General features: G+C 41.5%; 1 protein-coding gene and 1 pseudogene across 14 annotated transcripts in view; both read right to left on the reverse strand.

Annotated features, from left to right (window-relative positions):
* The window catches only part of RALGPS1 (Ral GEF with PH domain and SH3 binding motif 1), a 469,715-nt gene that overhangs the window by 419,083 nt on the left and 32,748 nt on the right, over window positions 1–17,884 (reverse strand). The window lies entirely within an intron of this gene.
* LOC101445678 (coiled-coil domain-containing protein 25-like) lies at window positions 1,520–16,345 on the reverse strand (annotated as a pseudogene).

Genomic DNA, 17,884 nt, shown 5'->3' on the forward strand with positions numbered 1-17,884 from the left:
TATTCCAACGCAGTCCCAAATGCTCAGGCCCTGGTCCTTACAGTGGACGGGCAATAGACAAGGTCATTGAGACAGGCTGGGTCTGAGAGGAGAGCCTAGAGGCACCCATCCTACGCAGGTATGCTAGCCCTAGAGCAGGCTCACTGAGAATCACAGACCCTGATGAGGAACAGGTTCTGTGCTGGAAACATGCAGTCTCTCCCCACCTAGTCCCTGGCACATGGTTCCACCATATGTGCAGCCCAGCAAAGGAAAGAGAGATGGGCAGAGACAAGAACAAGGGCCAGCACTGTGGCTGGACCACACCCATGACCACACCCACCCTACCGCCTTTACTGCTCCCCTGCCTCTCTGCCCCGCTTAAACAGGGGCTGGTTTCTTCCTAAAATATCTCCCCTCCCCAACCCACCACCCCTCCTCTTCTCCTGGCTCTTTCTTACTCTTTTCCACTTTCATTTTAAGTGTTACTTCCTCTGTGAGCCCTTTTGTGGCTCCAATACTATGGACAATATTATATTCTTTCACATGCTTTCAGAGCACCCAGAATTCTCCACAGCACTCCTATGTGTCATTAATCATGTGCCCATCTTCCTCACTGGACTGGCAGAGCTGTTGCCAAAGTCTTGGCTGCCTTTACAGCTGTCCAGTGAGAGAGAGTTGCACAGAGTCAGGAGTGCAGCTCATGGCTGCCACGGCTCATGAACCCTTCTCTGAGCAACTCCACATCAATCATCTCTGACTCATGTTTTGATGGGACCAGAGTTCCCTCTTGATAAAGCAGGACCATGAGCTGCTATTTATGCTTCGGTTAAAGAATGAAATGTTCAAAAACAGGAAGATGCCCGACATTAACCCAGCTGACAGCCTAAAGATTCATCTCACACAAAGGAAAACAAGTCTTCTTATTTAAATTGTGACATGTATAAAGACAATCTTGGAAGAAACAAAGGAGAGAAAGAAAGGTATAGTTGCTTATCTAGGGTGTTCCTTTTTAAAAATAAAAATAAAAAGACACTTTATAATAACTTCTTAAATTGCAGAACTCCAGAATGAATACTGATACACGCACAGTCACTAATCTCTGGAGTTATCTTCCATACCCCCTTCAAAATCCCCTAAGGGAATTTTCCAGTTGAACCCCACAGACAAACTTGGGATACATTGAAACACTGAAGTCTTTTGGTTTTATCCACAGTATCAAAGTGCTGTTACAGGAAGAGTATTTCTTGTAGGAGATTCTTGCTGGATTATAATACAGTTAAGAATGAGAATGCTGTGCATAGAGCTCAGGGTGTGGTTAGATATGACTTTGTGCCCCTCCTGTCCTGTAAGCTTTGTTCTCTTTCTGCCTCATGGTTTTTTGGGTTTGTTTGTTCTTTGTACAGGAGTTGGCTTATGCTCTGCAAGAAAGACTATATCTTCTATTCAAAATCACACTGGATAGTTGGTTCAAATCAGTAATAATGTTACACCTTAAATCACTGAGTGTACAACTGAAAAATCTGAACCCCCAGGTTTCAACTTAAAATGTCTTATTTCAAGATATATAAAAAAATTTGGCTGGCTAGTGAAATGCTTAATTCTTTCTAAAATCATAATTATAATGTAGACTTTTGCTTTATGGTATATCCCAAGACAAAAAAGCACATAACCTACATTTACAAAATGATTCACAGAGCACTTCCTCTCCTATTTCCCTGCTTCAAGTGCGGAGAAATGACTCCAGAGCCTGGAAGTAGTAATGTATATGGCTTGGGTTACTTGGTGCTCAAGTAAAAACTCCCACAAGGTCCAGCCTTGATTAGCACAGATTATTTCTTTAAATACAATGGAACTAAAATAGAGACCCTCACTCAGAAAAAGCAAAGATGTAGAAGCTAGGACACACTGAAAGCCTGAGGATCACTATGCTAGATAGACTAAGACAACGGTACACAAATATTAATGCCAGTAATCTTCTGAAAATAACACTATCATCTTCAAAGCCATATGCTTCCTTTTTTCTCATTAGGAATCAGGTGCATGGGGGGAACATTCACATATACTGCTCACCAACACATTCTTGGAGAAGATATTTTAAGAATATGAAAAGCTTTTCAAGACATCTGTTTTCAGGGAGACCACAATGACAAATACTTTTCAGAGTTGGTTCTTTCTAAAGCCTATCTCAAAAATGAGGGCAGCCAACTTTCATGAGGTATGAAGAGATGTTCTGGCAAAAATATTTTCACTTTCCTAAAGTTACATGCTGTCTTCAAGTCCAATTATATAACACATATATGATTAGCTTCTGTCAGCCAAAAAAGGGGAATTTTTAAAAAATCTCTGAAATTAATATTTTTGTTGGTTTTTGGTAATATAGAACATAGGTGAAATCAAAAGGTCTGCAACTGTCCCAAAATTCACATCTTTTAAAGATCCTTTTCACCATTCACATGAGTTCATCTGAATCATTACCATCCTGATTTGAAGACATATTCTCAACTTTCATTAATGATGAATAGCTCCTAAGCGCATCCATTTCCTTCTTCTTCTTTTTTTTTTTTCTCTTTTTCATTTCCTGAATTGGGGTTTGTTTTTTGTTTTTTAAAGATTTTATTTATTTCTCTCCCCTTCCCCCCCGCCCCGGTTGTCTGTTCTCTGTGTCTATTTGCTGCGTCTTCTTCTTTGCCCACTTCTGTTGTTGTCAGCGGCACGGGAATCTGTGTTTCTTTTTGTTGCCGTCATCTTGTTGTGTCAGTTCTCCATGTGGGCGGCACCATTCCTGGGCAGGCTGCACTTTCTTTCGCGCTGGGCGGCTCTCCCTATGGGGCACATTCCTTGTGCATGGGGCTCCCATTCGTGGGGGACACCCCTGCATGGCAGGGCACTCCTTGCACGCATCAGCACTGCACATGGGCCAGCTCCACATGGGTGAAGGAGGCCTGGGGTTTGAACCTTGGACCTCCCATGTAGTAGACGGACGCCCTAACCACTGGGCCAAGTCCACTTCCCTGGTTTGTTGTGTTTTGTTTTTTTCATCCCTCTCTTCACAGTCTCTGCCTTCTCTCTTTGCTGCCAGGTCTGGGAGCTGTTCCCTGTTGGTCTTTTCTAATCAATTCCATATATCATTCACTTTCTTCTGCACTGTCACAATTTTAACATCCTTTTGCCTGTGAAAGCCTGTCTGCCCCACATCCATCTCAGTTGTTCTCTTAGGTTAGACCACATTAACATTGCTCACCTTGCAGCCTTAAATGCCTTCACAAGATGTGCACAGTCCTCCAGCACTTCCTTTGGAATGTATTTTAGCTTCTCCCCTTTAGGTAATTGAAGATATATATGAGCCAAAAAGAGTGTGTCCACATGAAGCCAAATATCTTCAGGCCAGCCATACTTTATTAGATCTTCATTTTCATATTTATCCTTTCTCATGTAAATAATATAAGCAGATGAATTAATGCTGCTGCTGGTAAAGGAGAATACCATGATCCCTGTGGCAGTGCAGCGACTCCTGTGCAGAGCTGCTGCACTCAACTCTGGAAACTCAAGGTATCAGGAGCCTCTAGGGGGTTCTCTATATCTAATTATTTTAAATTATACTTTATTGGACTTCAAACGCCTTGGGGCCAAGGCAGACCACATCAGTGGTGAAGGTGCAGGTGTCATAGAGCTGGCCACACAAAGCATCTGGGAGTGGAATTAGAGTTGCCAGGGCAGGGTGGCAGAGTTGATAAAAACTCAGATTCTGAAACCCTGGTCTTATCCTGAGCCCACTGTTTATTGGGTGGTGGATCATAAAAACAAGTTATTTAGTCTCTATGTACTACAAATTCTTCATCTGAGAAAACAGGTGATACTAATAGGGCCTATCTTGTAAGTGTCTGGTAAGAAATAAACAAGATACTGGCATAAAACCTGGCACACACTATTATCTGCCGCTATGCGCCACCAGTTTGTAATCCTGGAGACTTGACTCAGCAATTTGTTTTGTTGTTGTTGTTGTTTGGTTGGGTTTTTTTTTAGGAGGTTCCAGGAAGTAAACCCAGGACCTTGTACATGGGAAGCAGGCACTCAACCACATAAGCTACGTCCACTCCCCTGCAATTTATTTTTAAACCTTCCTTCAAGTAAATACATACAGAACTGGCTCTTCTAATTGCTACCTAATATACTGCAGGTGGGTACTCCCATTCTTTCCAGCCTTTTGCCACTACAAACAACAGTACAGGAAACAGCTGTATATGTAGCACTGGTTGCACTGATGCTTCATTTCTGCGAGAGAGACTCCTAGAAGTGTGATAGCTGGGTTGCCAGGTATGACTATTCTAATATTTATTAGATATTTTCAAATTACATGCACCAAAAGTTGGAACAATTCATATTCCTACCAGCAATGTATAGGAGCACCCACTACTCCTGCCCCCCAATCGCTTGCTAACACTGGTTTCATCAATTCTTATATAACTTTTTACCAAAGGGAAAGGTGAAAAAGATTCCTCAATATTTTGATTTGCATTCTTCTAGTTATCAGCTTCTGACAGGGATCCCAAGTTCCTTTCATTCTCCTTTTCTTCCTTAGCAAAATAACTTCTATTTTTAGCTGAGCACTCCCTATGGCTCCCCTGCAGTTCTATGTAGCTAAGTTCTACCCAAAAATATAAATATAGGTGCTGTGTGGTACTCTTAAGATGTATGTCTCAAAGGGAGAGGGCAAACTCTTCTTCCCTACTTTCTCCTTACTGATTCTGGAATGCAGATGTGATGTCTGGAACTCAAGCAGCTATATTGGCTCAGAAGAAAAGCTTCGATGGTACAAGAGCAGCAAGATGCAAGGAACCTGGGTCCATGAAGACTCTGATCCCACCATATCAACCTTTGAACTGCCTACCTCTGTACTTCTTTATATGATGGTATAAACCTTTATATGTTTAAGCCATTGTTATCCAGGAGTTGTCTATTATACGCAACCAAAACTAGTCCTAACTAATATGCCTTCTAATTCTGAACAGTCAAAATGGAACACTTATTTCTCTTTCTATAACACAAATAAATAACTATGCCCCATATTTTATTTGATCTATGTTAATTTAATTGACTAAAGGTGAAACTATTTCTATACTCTCTCCTCCTTCTTCCCAAAGCCTTAGGTCTTGCAGAAATGGTTTAGAATTTTAATTTCAGCCTATTGTGTTTTCCCCTATTGTAGATATCCTCTATTTTTAAAATTCTTAATACATAATAAAACTTCGATTCATAGTAGCAATAGCCATTTATATTAAAGAATATGTTCTAAAAGGTACACTGTTCCTCACTATTTCCTGCACTCTTCTATCCCCCATCTCAGTATCTCTGCTCTGCTTCAAATATCTTTTGGTTAAAGAATTTCACTGGATAATACCTCAGGTACATTCGACAGAGCATGTTTTGTGTCTGCACATGTTTGAAGATGTTTTCCTTTTGCAATAACATGTGAGTGATATCTTGCTGGACATACGGAAGACTACAGTCCTCTCCCTTTAACAACCTGGAGACACCCCCCACTGTCTCCCAGCCTCCAGGGTTGCATACGGGAAATCCAATGAGAGCTTAACTCACTTTCCTTTGCAAACAACCTATTCTTTCTTCCTAGAAAACTTTACAATTTTCTCCTTCTTCTTGAAGTTTAAGAATTCCACCAAAGAATGTCTAAGTATTGGTTTTAGTGTGAGCTGATGAATACATTTAATCTGAAGAACCAAGTATTTCCTCAGCTCAGTGAAATTTTCTATTATTTTTCTATTACTTTTTTATCTATTCATTTGCATGCCAAGTCTACTGGATAAGGCCTCCAAATGTCTCACATTTTAATTTTTCATTTCCATTTATATATGTGTGTATACACACACACAGTTGTGAATTTACAAAACAATCATGCACATGTGTAGAATTCCCATACAACAACCCTTCATTAATATATACCATATGGTTGTGGAACATTTTTTACAGATTATGAGATAATATCATCAGACTATTACCACTAACTATGGTCCACTGCATACATTTGGTATATTTTTTCCATATCCCCCTATTATTTTTTTGTCTTTATTTTTCTAATGTTACATTAAAAAAATATGAGGTCCCCATATACCCCCCACCCCTTCACCCCACTCCTCCCCCCATAACAACAACCTCCTCCATCATCATGAGACATTCATTGCATTTGGTGAGTACATTTCTGAGCACCACTGCACCTCATGGTCAATATCCCCCTATTATTTTATTTTTTATTTTTTATTGTATTTTTTTGAAGATACATAGATCACAAAAAATGTTACATTAAAAAATATAAGAGGTTCTCATATACCCCACACCCACCCCACACGACTCCTCCCACACCAACAACTTCTTTCATCATTGTGGCACATTCATCGCATTTGGTGAATACATTCTGGAGCACTGCTGCACTGCATGGATAATAGTTTACAGTGTAGTTTACACTCTCCTAACACAGTACATCTTTGGCATTGATGCAAGAATATTACTGTATTGCTGTTAACTATAGTTGATAGTTTACATTAATTGTATTTTTCCCATGCTTCTCCATATTCCCACCACCCTGCAACAGTGACATACATCGGTTCTAGTTCACAGAAGGACATTCATGCATTTGTACTATTAACCACAACTCTCATCCACTTCTGGGTTCACTGTGTTATTCGGTCCCTAGATTATTCTCCAGTTTTCTTTCAACTGACATTTACATTTCTAGACTTCCCTTTTCACCACAATCCTTTTATAAACCAGCTGCTACTCACTATAATGTGTTACCATCAACCAGCTGCTACTCACTATAATGTGTTACCATCAACTCTATGCATTTCTACATATTTACAGTTAAATTAATTAAAACTTCTACATACATTAAGCATCAGGACTCTTTCACAGCCTTCCTCTTATCCCCTAATAACCTATATTTTAGGTTTTAACTCCATGCATTTATTCTTTTTATTTAGTACGTATTAGTGAAACCATGCAATATTGGTCTTTTTATACCTGGCTTACTTTGCTTAGCATAATGTCTTCAAGATTCATCCATGGGAAGTGGACTTGGCCCAGTGGTTAGGGCGTCCGCCTACCACATGGGAGGTCCGTGGCTCAAACCCTGGGCCTCCTTGACCTGTGTGGAGTTGGCCCATGTGCAGTGTTGATGCGCGCAAGGAGTACCATGCCACACAGGGGTATCCCCCATGTAGGGGTGCCCCACGCACAAGGAGCGCGCTCCATAAGGAGAGCCGCCCAGCACGAAAGAAAGTGCAGCCTACCCAAGAATGGCACCGCACACACAGAGAGCTGACACAACAAAAAGAAACACAGATTCCCGGTACCACTGATAAGGATAGAAGTGGTCACAGAAGAACACACTACAAATGGACACAGAGAGCACACAACTGCTGGGGGGATGGGGGGATGGGGAGAGAGAAATATTTTTTTAAAAGATTCATCCATGTTATTACATGGGTCCCAATTTCATTTCTGCTTATTGTAACATAGTATTCCATCGTATGAACATATTTTTTTAAAAGATTTATTTATTTATTTCTCTCCCCTCCCCCCGACCCTGGTTGTCTGTTCTCTGTGTCTATTTGCTGCATCTTCTTTGTCCGCTTCTGTTGTTGTCAGCAGCATGGGAATCTGTGTTTCTTTTTATTTGCATCATCTTGTCGTGTCAGCTCTCCGTATGTGCAGCACCATTCCTGGGCAGGCCACACTTCCTTTCACACTGGGCCACTCTCCTTACGGGGCACACTCCTGGCACATGGGGCTCCCCTACGTGGGGGACACCTCTGCATGGCACGGCACTCCTTGCACACATCAGCACTGCGCATGGGCTGGCTCCACACGGGTCAAGGAGGCCCGGGGTTTGAATCGCGGACCTCCCATGTGGTAGACAGACGCCCTAACCACTGGGCCAAGTCCGCCGTCAATACCACATTTTGTTTATCCAGACATTGGTTGATGGATACTTGGTTGTTTCCATCTTTTTGCAATCATGAATAACACCTCTATAAATATCTGTGTGCAAATGTCTGTTTGTGTCACATTTTTTCAGTTCTTCTGGATATATTCGTAGTAGAGGCATTGCTGGATCATATGGCGTTCTGTATTTAGCTTCCTGAGGAACAACCAAACTGTTTTCCATAGAGGGTGCATCATTTTAAATCCCACCAACAGTGAAGGAGTGTTCATATTTCACCATTTTCTCTCCAGCACTTACTGTTTTCTGCTTTTTAATAATGGCCATTCTACACACTGTGAAATGATAGCTCATTGTCATTTTGATTTGCATTTCCCTAATAGCTAGTGATATGGAACATTTTCTCTTGTGCATTTTGGCCACTTGTATTTCATCTTTGGAGAAATGTCTATTTAGTTTTTGGCCCACTTTTAAATTGGATTGCTTGCTCTTTTATTGTTGAGTTGTATGATCTCTTTTTTTTTTTTTTTTTTTTTTTTTTTTTTTTTTTTTTAAAGATTTATTTATTTTATTTAATTTCCCCCCCTCCCTGGTTGTCTGTTCTTGGTGTCTGTTTGCTGCGTCTTGTTTCTTTGTCCGCTTCTGTTGTCATCAGCGGCACCCGCTTCTGTTGTCGTCAGCGGCACGGGAAGTGTGGGCGGCGCCATTCCTGGGCAGGCTGCTCTTTCTTTTCACGCTGGGCGGCTCTCCTCACGGGCGCACTCCTTGCGCGTGGGGCTCCCCTACGCGGGGCACCCTTGCGTGGCACGGCACTCCTTGCGCGCATCAGCACTGCGCATGGCCAGCTCCACACGGGTCAAGGAGGCCCGGGGTTTGAACCGCGGACCTCCCATATGGTAGACGGACGCCCTAACCACTGGGCCAAAGTCCGTTTCCCTATGATCTCTTTATATAGCATGGAAATAAAACCTTTATCGGATATGTGGTTTCCAAATTTTTTCTTCCACTGAATGGCTGCCTTTTCACCTTCTTGTCAAAGTCCTTTGAAACACAAAAGTGTTTAAGTTTGAGGAGGTCTCATTTATCAATGTTTTGTTTCATTGCTCATGTAAGGTTTAAGAATACACTACCTACCAGCAGGTCTTGAAGATATTTTCCTACATTTTTTTCCAGGAACTTTACGGTTCTAGCATTTATATTTAGGTCTTTGATCCATTTTGAGTTAATTTTTGTATCAAGTGTGAGATAGGGGTCCTCTTTCTTTCTTTTGGCTATTTGTTGAATAGACTGTTCTAATCCAGCTGGGTGAGTTTGAGAGGCTTGTCAAAAATCACTTGACCAGAGGGAAAGCTAAAAACTGTAAGATGGGACTGTATAAGGTAGTAAAACCTCATGTAAAACATGAATATGGGGGATAGTGTATATACGACTGTTTTTACAAAATATAAATACAAATGTGAAATATAAATACAAATACAAATACCTATGTATGGCAGGTGAGGCATAGATTGAGAGGTGGTGAGTTCTGTTTGTTTTGATGATTTTTGTTTATTAGTAGGAATAATGAAAGTGCTCTGGGAATGACTGGGGTGATGAATGCACAAATATGTGATTACACCAAATACCACTGATTATACGCTTTGGATGGATTTATGCTATATTAATATATAACAATACAATTGATTTGTTAAAAAAAAAAAAAAAATCACTTGACCATAGATGTAAAGATCTGTTTCTGAAACATCAATTCGGTTCAACTGGTCTATGTGTCTGTCTTTATGCCCACACCATACTGCTTTTACCACCTAGGTAATGTGATTTAAAGTCTGGAAGTGAGAGTCCTCCAACTTTGCTTTTCCTTTGTAAGATGTTTCTGGCTATTCAGGGCCCCTCACCCTTACAAACAAATTTTCTAATTGTGTTTTCCATCTGTTTAAAAACTGCTGGTGCAATTTTTATCAGGATTGCATTGAATCTGTATATCAGTTTGGGTAGAATTGACATCTTAATGATATTTAGTCTCCCAATCCATGAGCATGGAATGTTCTTCCAATTATTTAGGTCTTTTTAAATTTCTTTTAGCAATGCATTGGGTTTTTTTTTTTAATCCCTACTTTTTTTTAAAGATTTATTTTTATTTATTTCTCTCCCCTTCCCCCTCCCCCACCCCAGTTGTCTGTTCTCTGTGTCCATTTGCTGTGTGTTCTTCTTCGTTCGCTTCTGTTGTCAGCAGCACGGGAATCTGTGTCTCTTTTTGTTGCATCATCTTGTTCTGTCAACTCTCCGTTTGTGTGCGGTGCCATTCCTGGGCAGGCTGCACTTTTTTTCGCACTGGGCAGCTCTCCTTACAGGGCGCACTCCTTGCGCGTGGGGCTCTCCTACGTGGGGGACACCCCTGCATGGCAGGGCACTCCTTGCGCACATCAGCACTGCACATGGGCCAGCTCCACACAGGTCAAGGAGGCCCGGGGTATGAACCACAGACTTCCCATGTGGTAGACAGATGCCCTACCACTGGGCCAAGTCCACTTCTCACATTGCTTTACATCCTTGGTTAAGTTTATTCCTAAATATTTTATTTAGTTTTAGTTGCTATGTTAAATGGAATTTTTTCCCTGACTTCCTCCTCAGATTGCACATTACTAGTGTATAGAAACACCACTGATTTTTGTATATTGATCTTGTATCCTGATACTGTACTGAAATCTTTAATTAGCTCTAACAGCTTTGTTGTAGATTTTTCGGGACTTTCGAAATAGAAGCATACCTGCAAATAGCAAAAGTTTTACTTCTTCCTTTCCAATTTGGATGCCTTTTATTTCTTTTTTCTTACCTGCTTGCTCCAGCAAGAATCTCTAGCAGTATATTAAACAAAAGCAGTGATGGTGGCATACTTGTCCCTGATCTCAGTGGGAAAGCTTTCAGTCTTTCACCACTGAGTACAATGTTAGCTGGGGGAGGAGGTTATGGCCTTTATCATGTTGAGAAAGTTTCCTTCAATTCCTTTTATAGTATTTTTATCAAGAAAGGATGCTATATTTTGTCAAATGCCTTTTCGGCATCAATTCATAGGATCATGTGATTTTTCTTCTTTGTTATTAATGTGGTGTAGTACGCTGATTTTTTTATTTTTTTTTTATTTTAAGGGTACTATTATTTTAACTTTTTTTTTCAAATTCTACTCAATTTATTCATTTTTTTTAAAATATTACATTCAAAAAATATGAGGTCCCCATTCACCCCCACTGCCCCCACCCCACCACTCCCCCCACAGTAACACTCTCCCCCATCATCATGACACATCCATTGCATCTGGTGAGTACCTCTCCGGGCATCGCTGCACCCCATGACCAACGGTCCACACCATAGTCCACACCCTCCCATGTTCCATCCAGTAGGCCATGGGAGGACACACAATGTCTGGCAACCGTCCCCGCAGCACCACCCAGGACAACTCCAAGTCCCGAAAATGCCTCCACATCTCATCTCTTCCTCCCATTCCCCACACCCAGCAGCCACCATGGCCACCTTTCCACACCAATGCCACATTTTCTCGATTATTAACCACAATAGTTCATGAAGAGAATATCATTAAGTCCACTCTAATCCTTACTGTATTCCTCCTTCCTGTGGACCTTGGCTTGGTTGTGTCCATTCCACATCTATGTCAAGAGGGGGCTTAGATTCCACATGGATACTGGATGCAACCCTCCTGCTTTCAGTTGTAGGCACTCTAGGCTCCATGGCGTGGTGGTTGACATTCTTTAACTCCATGTTAGCTGAGTGGGGTAAGCCCAATAAATCAGAGTGTAGGAGCTGAAGTCTGTTGAGGCTCAGGGCCTGGCTATCATATTGTCAGTCCAGAGATTCCAATGCCCTAGATATATCTTAAGCCCCAGCACCAACTACAATTCCAGCAAAGTAGCATGGAAGGCTTGTGAAAAGAGATCACATCTGAGTCCAGCTCCATCACGCAGAAACACCAGCTCCAAAGAAGGGCCAACTGACATGGCAGTGAACCCCATCTGCCATGACCATAAAACCTGTGGGTCTCTTTAGCCCTCAAAAGGACCAATACCTGGGGTCGTATCTACTTTATCTGTCTCTGAGACTCTGCTCAGTGCATAAGGGCAATCCTTCTGACAACCTCCAGACTCTTTTTTAGAGACTCATAGCCAAATAAACTCATTTGTCCTTTCCATTTCCCCCTTACTTTAGGTCAAACAGCATTTTTAACTCCTGTTATTATACGTAGACAGGGATATTCTGCTGGTCCGCGCTAACTGATTTTCTTATGTTAAACCACCCTTGCTGGCTGGATAAAAAATCCACTTTATCACGATAAATAATTCTTTTGTGTTGTTGGATTTGATTAGCAAGCATTTTGTTGAGGATTTCTGCATCCATATTCATTAAGGAAATGGGTCTGTAATTTTCTTTTTTCATAATATCTTTACCTGGCTTTGGTATTAGGGTGATATTGGCTTTATAGAATGAGTTTGGTGGTGTTCCTTCTTGCTCAATTTTTTGGAAGAACTTGAATAGATTGGTATTAAATCTTCTTTGAATGCTTGGTAGAACTCAACTCTGAAGCTTTCTGGTCCTGGGTTCAATTCGGGAGTTGTTTGGTGAGTTTCAATCTCTTGTGATTGGTTTTTTGAGTCTTCTATTTCTTCTAGGGTTAGTGTAGGTTGTTTGTGCATTCCTAGAAATTTTCCCATTTCATCTATATTGTCTAGTTTATTGGCATACAGCTGTTCATAGTATCCTCTTATGATCTCTTTTATTTCTGGGGTCAGTAGTAATGTCCCTGTTTTCATTTTTTATTTTATTTGCATCTTCTTTTTTTCTTTGTCAGTCTAGGTAAGGGTTTGTGGGTTTTGTTAATCTTCTCAAAAAGCCAACTTTTAGTTTTGTTAATTCTATTGTTTTGTTGGTATTGTTGCTGCTGTTCTCAATTTCATATATTGCTGCTCTATCTTTGTTTTTTCATTCCTTGTTCTTGCTTTGGGAATAGTTTGTTCTTTTTCTAGTGCCTCCAGCTGTATGGTTAGGTCATGGATTTTAGCTCTTTCTTCTTTTTTTAAAAAAAAGATTTATTTATTTTATTTATTTCTCACCCACCCCACCCCATTGTCTACTCACTGTATCCATTTACTGAGTGTTCTTCTGTGTCTGCTTGTATTCTCATTAAGCGGCTCCAGGAACTAATCCTGGGACCTTCCAGAGTGGGAAAGAGGCGATCATTCTCTTGCACCACCTCAGCTCCCTGATCTGCTACATCTCTTATGTTTCTCCTCTATGTCTCTTTTTATTGCATCATCTTGCTGCACCAGTTCTCCATGTGGGCCAGCACTCCTGCACAGGGCAGTACTCTGCACAGGCCAGCACTCCACACAGGCCAGCACTCTGTGTGGGCAAGCTTGCCACACGGGCCAGTTTGCCTTCACCAGGAGGCCCTGGGCATTGAACCCTGGACCTCCTATATGGTAGACGGGGGCCCAATTGCTTAAGCCACATCCACTTCCTGCTTTTCAATTTAAGCACTGAGGGCTATAATTTTCCCTCTCAGCAATGCCTTCGCTGTATCCCACTGATTCTGATATGTTGTGTTCTCGTTTTCGTTCATCTGAAGATATTTTATTGATTTCTCTCGCAATTTCTTCTTTGACCCGCTGATTATTTAAGAATGTATTATTTAATCTCCATATATTTGTGAATTTTCCTTTTTCTACCTCTTGTTGATTTCCAACTTTATTTCATTATGATCAGAGAAAGTGCTTTGTATAGTTTCAATCTCATTGAATTTATTGAGAACTGTTTTGTGACCCAACATATGGTCTAACCTGGAGAAAGATCTATAGCACTGGAGAAAAATGTATATCCTGTTTTGGGGTGCAATATTTTATATATGTCTTTTACGCTTAGTCCATTTATCATATTATTCAAGGTCTCAGTTTCTTTATTGATCCTCTGCCCAGATGTTCTTTCCAGTGCTGAGAGTGGTATATTGAAGTCTCCAACTATTATTGTAGAGATACCTATTTTTCCCTTCAGTTTTGCCACTGTTTGCCTCATGTATTTTGGGGCATCCTGGTTAGGTGTGTATACATTTATCATTGTTATTTCTTCCTGGTGAATTTCCCCTTTTACTAATATATAATGTCCTTACTTGTCTCTAATAATAGTTTTGCTTTTAAAGCCCATTTCATCAAATATAAGTATAGCTAGCCCAGCTTTTTTGTTTGTTTGTTTGTTTGTTTACTGCATGCATGGAATATCTTTTTCCAGTCTTTTGCTTTCAATCTATTGGTATCCTTGGGTCTAAGGTGAGTCTCTTGTAGATAGCTTATACGTGGCTCATATTTTCTTATCCATTCTGCCAGTCTGTGTCTTTTGACTGGGGAGTCTATTAACATTCAATGTTATTACTGTAATGGCAGTTCTTATTTCACCCATTTTGACCTTTGGGTTTTATCTAATTTTATTTTCACCACTCTTTTACACTTTTGGTTACTTTTACTGATATAATCTTCATTTCTAAACTCTCTTCCAAACCCCCTCTCTCATCTCTTGGTTACAAACTCTCTCCATTTCTGTTTATCTATGACTATTCTAAACTTATCCTTATTGAAAGATAATCTTGCTGGATATAAGGTTCTTGGCTAGAAGCTTTTCTTTTATTCTTTTCTTCCTTTGTTCTTCTTATGTTCACTTTTGGAGGCCAATACTTCAAGCTCACCATTCCTTTCTTTTGCCTCCTCACATCTGCTGTTATGACTCCAGTGTATTTTTTATTTAGTACACCCTTCATTCCTGTAAGATCTGCTATTTTTCTACTTATGCTTTCAAATTCTTCTTTGTGCTCACCCAGTGTCTTCTTAATATCCTTAATCTCTTTAGCCACCTCACTGAATTTATTAAGGAGATTTGTTTGAACATCTATGATTAGTTATCTCAACTCCTTAATGCCATCTGGAGGCTTATCTTGTTCCTTTGACTGGGTCATATCTTTTTCTTTTTTAGAATGGATTGTAATTTTTTGTTGGTGTCTTGGCATCTGACTTACTAGATGTATTTATTCTGGGCACAGTTTCTCTCTTTAGTTTAGGGCTTTCTTGCCCTTTTTCCCTTGCTGGTTGTACAGAAGCAGCCAAGGATGTAGTTGGTACTGTAAGCTCTGGAGACTGATGCTGTCCACGTTGGCCCAGAGACTCATGAAGCTTCTCCCACCTTTCTCCTCTGCCAGGGGTAGGAACAGAGCTGCAGGCATATGTAATAGTCCAAGTCATGCAGGCAAGACCATCTGTAGTTGCCCAGAGAGACTGATGAAGCTTCACACCCCTTCCTCCCCTGTCTGAGGAGGGGATGGAGCAGCAGGTGTGGGCAACAATCTATGCCATGTGGGTCCAAAACGACCATAGTTGCCTAGATAGACTGACATAGCACCAGCTCCCTTCCTCCCCTGCCAGGGGAGGGGACCCTCTGGAAAGCTCAACAATCTAATCCATATGGGCCAAATGTACCTGCAGTTGCCCTGAAAGGCTGAGCAAGTACTGTCCCTTCTACCCTTTAGGGGGTGGGGATGGAAGCACAGGCACCCACCAGTTCATTCCATGTAGGCCAAAAGGGCCTGTTGTTACCTGAAAAGGCTGAGCAAACCCCAGGTCCCTCCTATCCTAGTGGGGGATGGGAGTGGATCCACAGGCAGCCAACATTTCAGTCTATGCAGGCTGAAAGTGCTCCCCATTGCCCTGAAAGGCTGAGGAAACCCCAGCCCCCTCCTATCCTATTGGGGGGAGGGGAGGGTGGATCCACAGGTACCCAACAGTTCAGTCCTTACAGACCAAAAGTACCTGCCATTATCCTGAGAGGGTAAGGAAAACAGCTCCCCTCCTATCCTACCTGGAGGTGGGGATGGACCAGAGGTGTCGGACTATTCAGTCTGTGTGGGCCAAAAGTACTTGCAGTTACCCAGAGAAGCTGTGGAAACACCAAGCCCCTCTTGTCCTATCAGGGGTGGGGGTGGAGTCACAGGTATCCAACTATTCAGACTGTGCCAGTCAAAAGTGCCTGCAGTTATCCACAGAGGCTGGTGCAGTTCCCAGCAACTTCCTCCCTGCTGGAGGTAGGGCTGGAGCCTAGGCTAGGGCTACAGTTCAATCTGGATAGAAGGAAACCGGTCCCTCCATCACTGTGATTTTCAATCAGCCCTGCTTCCCCTCATGCCAGGAGTAGAATTAAAATGGCAGCTGCCAGCCTCTTTCCAACTTGGAGAGGTTCAAACTTTAGCCATTCTTAGGATTATACTTTAGCTAACCAATTTTACTAATCAATAGCTGAAGTCAGTGACCAACCATCTCTTCCTTCCCTGTTTTTGGGAAATGGAGCTCCAGCTCTATTCACAGAATAGGTCCCAGGGAGGCTTGTGCCATCAGTGAAGGCTGGGTACCAGCCTTTGCAGCACAGAATGCTCTACTCATGCAATTTCACTGCAGATAGGCAGCATCCTCCTTTCATTCTTTCAAAGATGTCGCAGGATGTTCTTCTGGTCTCCTGGGCCCCCCAAACAGGTGTTTTAGATAGCTCTGGGTGATTAGTAACTGCCCTGTAGGTCAAGCTGACTTTTTGGAGCTCCTTATTCAGCCACCATCTTGTCCCTCATCTCTCCATTTCTTTTGATTACTGTTCCGGGTTATAGGATATTTCTTCCATTTGCCCTTCCAAACCACTAATTTCAGTTCTTCTATTAATTTTTTTAAAGAAAAAAAAGCAAAAGTCATGTTTTCTACTATCAGAAAGCCTCTGGTACATTTTCATCTCCTTAGGAGACCCCCTTCCCAAATTCAAGTTCTTACGCATATTTCCATTCATTTTACCTAAAAGGAGCCGCTGTTTTGATTGTGAAGCGTGGCCTTTAAATGTGTTATCTTTTGCCTTTGCCTGTTGACTTGTGCAGGTTCTCTCATTCCCTCTTCTTGATAGGCTGCTTTCACTTCTAGGGTAGTGGCAAACTTGAGGCTCTAGACAACTTGACAGTCTTTGTTCAAATGGGCTCAGATGAAAGGAGCTGGCAAACTGTGATCCTCCTGCTCAGAAGTTAAGAGCAGACCCTCTGAAGAGGCAGTCCTCTCCCAGCTGCAGGGACTGAGAGCAGTTCAGCTCAGACCTGCAGGGTCAATGGGATTGTGCAGCCCCTCCAAGCAGGCATATGAATCAAGTGGGCAGCTGCGGTTCTACTTATGGAATTCAGCTTTAATCAGACTCACGATCATAGACGGTGAAAAGGAACTCCAGTTCCAGAACCAGACTGACCTAGATTCAGATCCCAACTCTATCACTTACTTGCTATGTGACTTCAGGGAAATTACTTATCTGAGTCTCATTGTTTTCATATGGTCTTTGTTATAAACTAATATTTATACTCCATAGGGCAACCAATCCCACTAATATGTAAGTTTTATGTAATGTGCTTTTTCTAAGCACTGTATCAGGGATTCTTAACCAGAGGTCCATGGCCCCCCAAGAGGTCTGTGGAACTATTTCAGGGGGTCCATGAACTTGAATTGAAAAAAAATCAACTTATTATCTTTATTTTCTCTGACATGTGAATGAAATCTAGCATTTTCTTCACTTATTTATGTATGCAATAAATAAATTACAGTAGTATTCATTTCACCTGACTGGCAAAGGGGTCTGTGAGACAAAAAAGGTTAAGAACCCCTACATTATATGAATTGCTTGTGGTACAGTTAATCATGGAATATCAAGGAAGAATAGGCCCCTGGACAGAAAGCATCAGAAACTGCATTTTCTGCCTCTTTTGTAACAGTAGGGTGATAGGAAGGTGAGGCTACTAGGAGAATCTGAAAAATACTGTAATACTTCAGCTTTAATATTTTTGTGACTGCTTCTACCTGAGGAAAATCTCCTAGGATTCTTGCAGGC

The sequence above is a fragment of the Dasypus novemcinctus genome, chromosome 8 (genome assembly GCF_030445035.2).
Source record: "Dasypus novemcinctus isolate mDasNov1 chromosome 8, mDasNov1.1.hap2, whole genome shotgun sequence".
In the NCBI taxonomy this organism is placed as follows: Eukaryota; Metazoa; Chordata; class Mammalia; order Cingulata; family Dasypodidae; genus Dasypus; species Dasypus novemcinctus.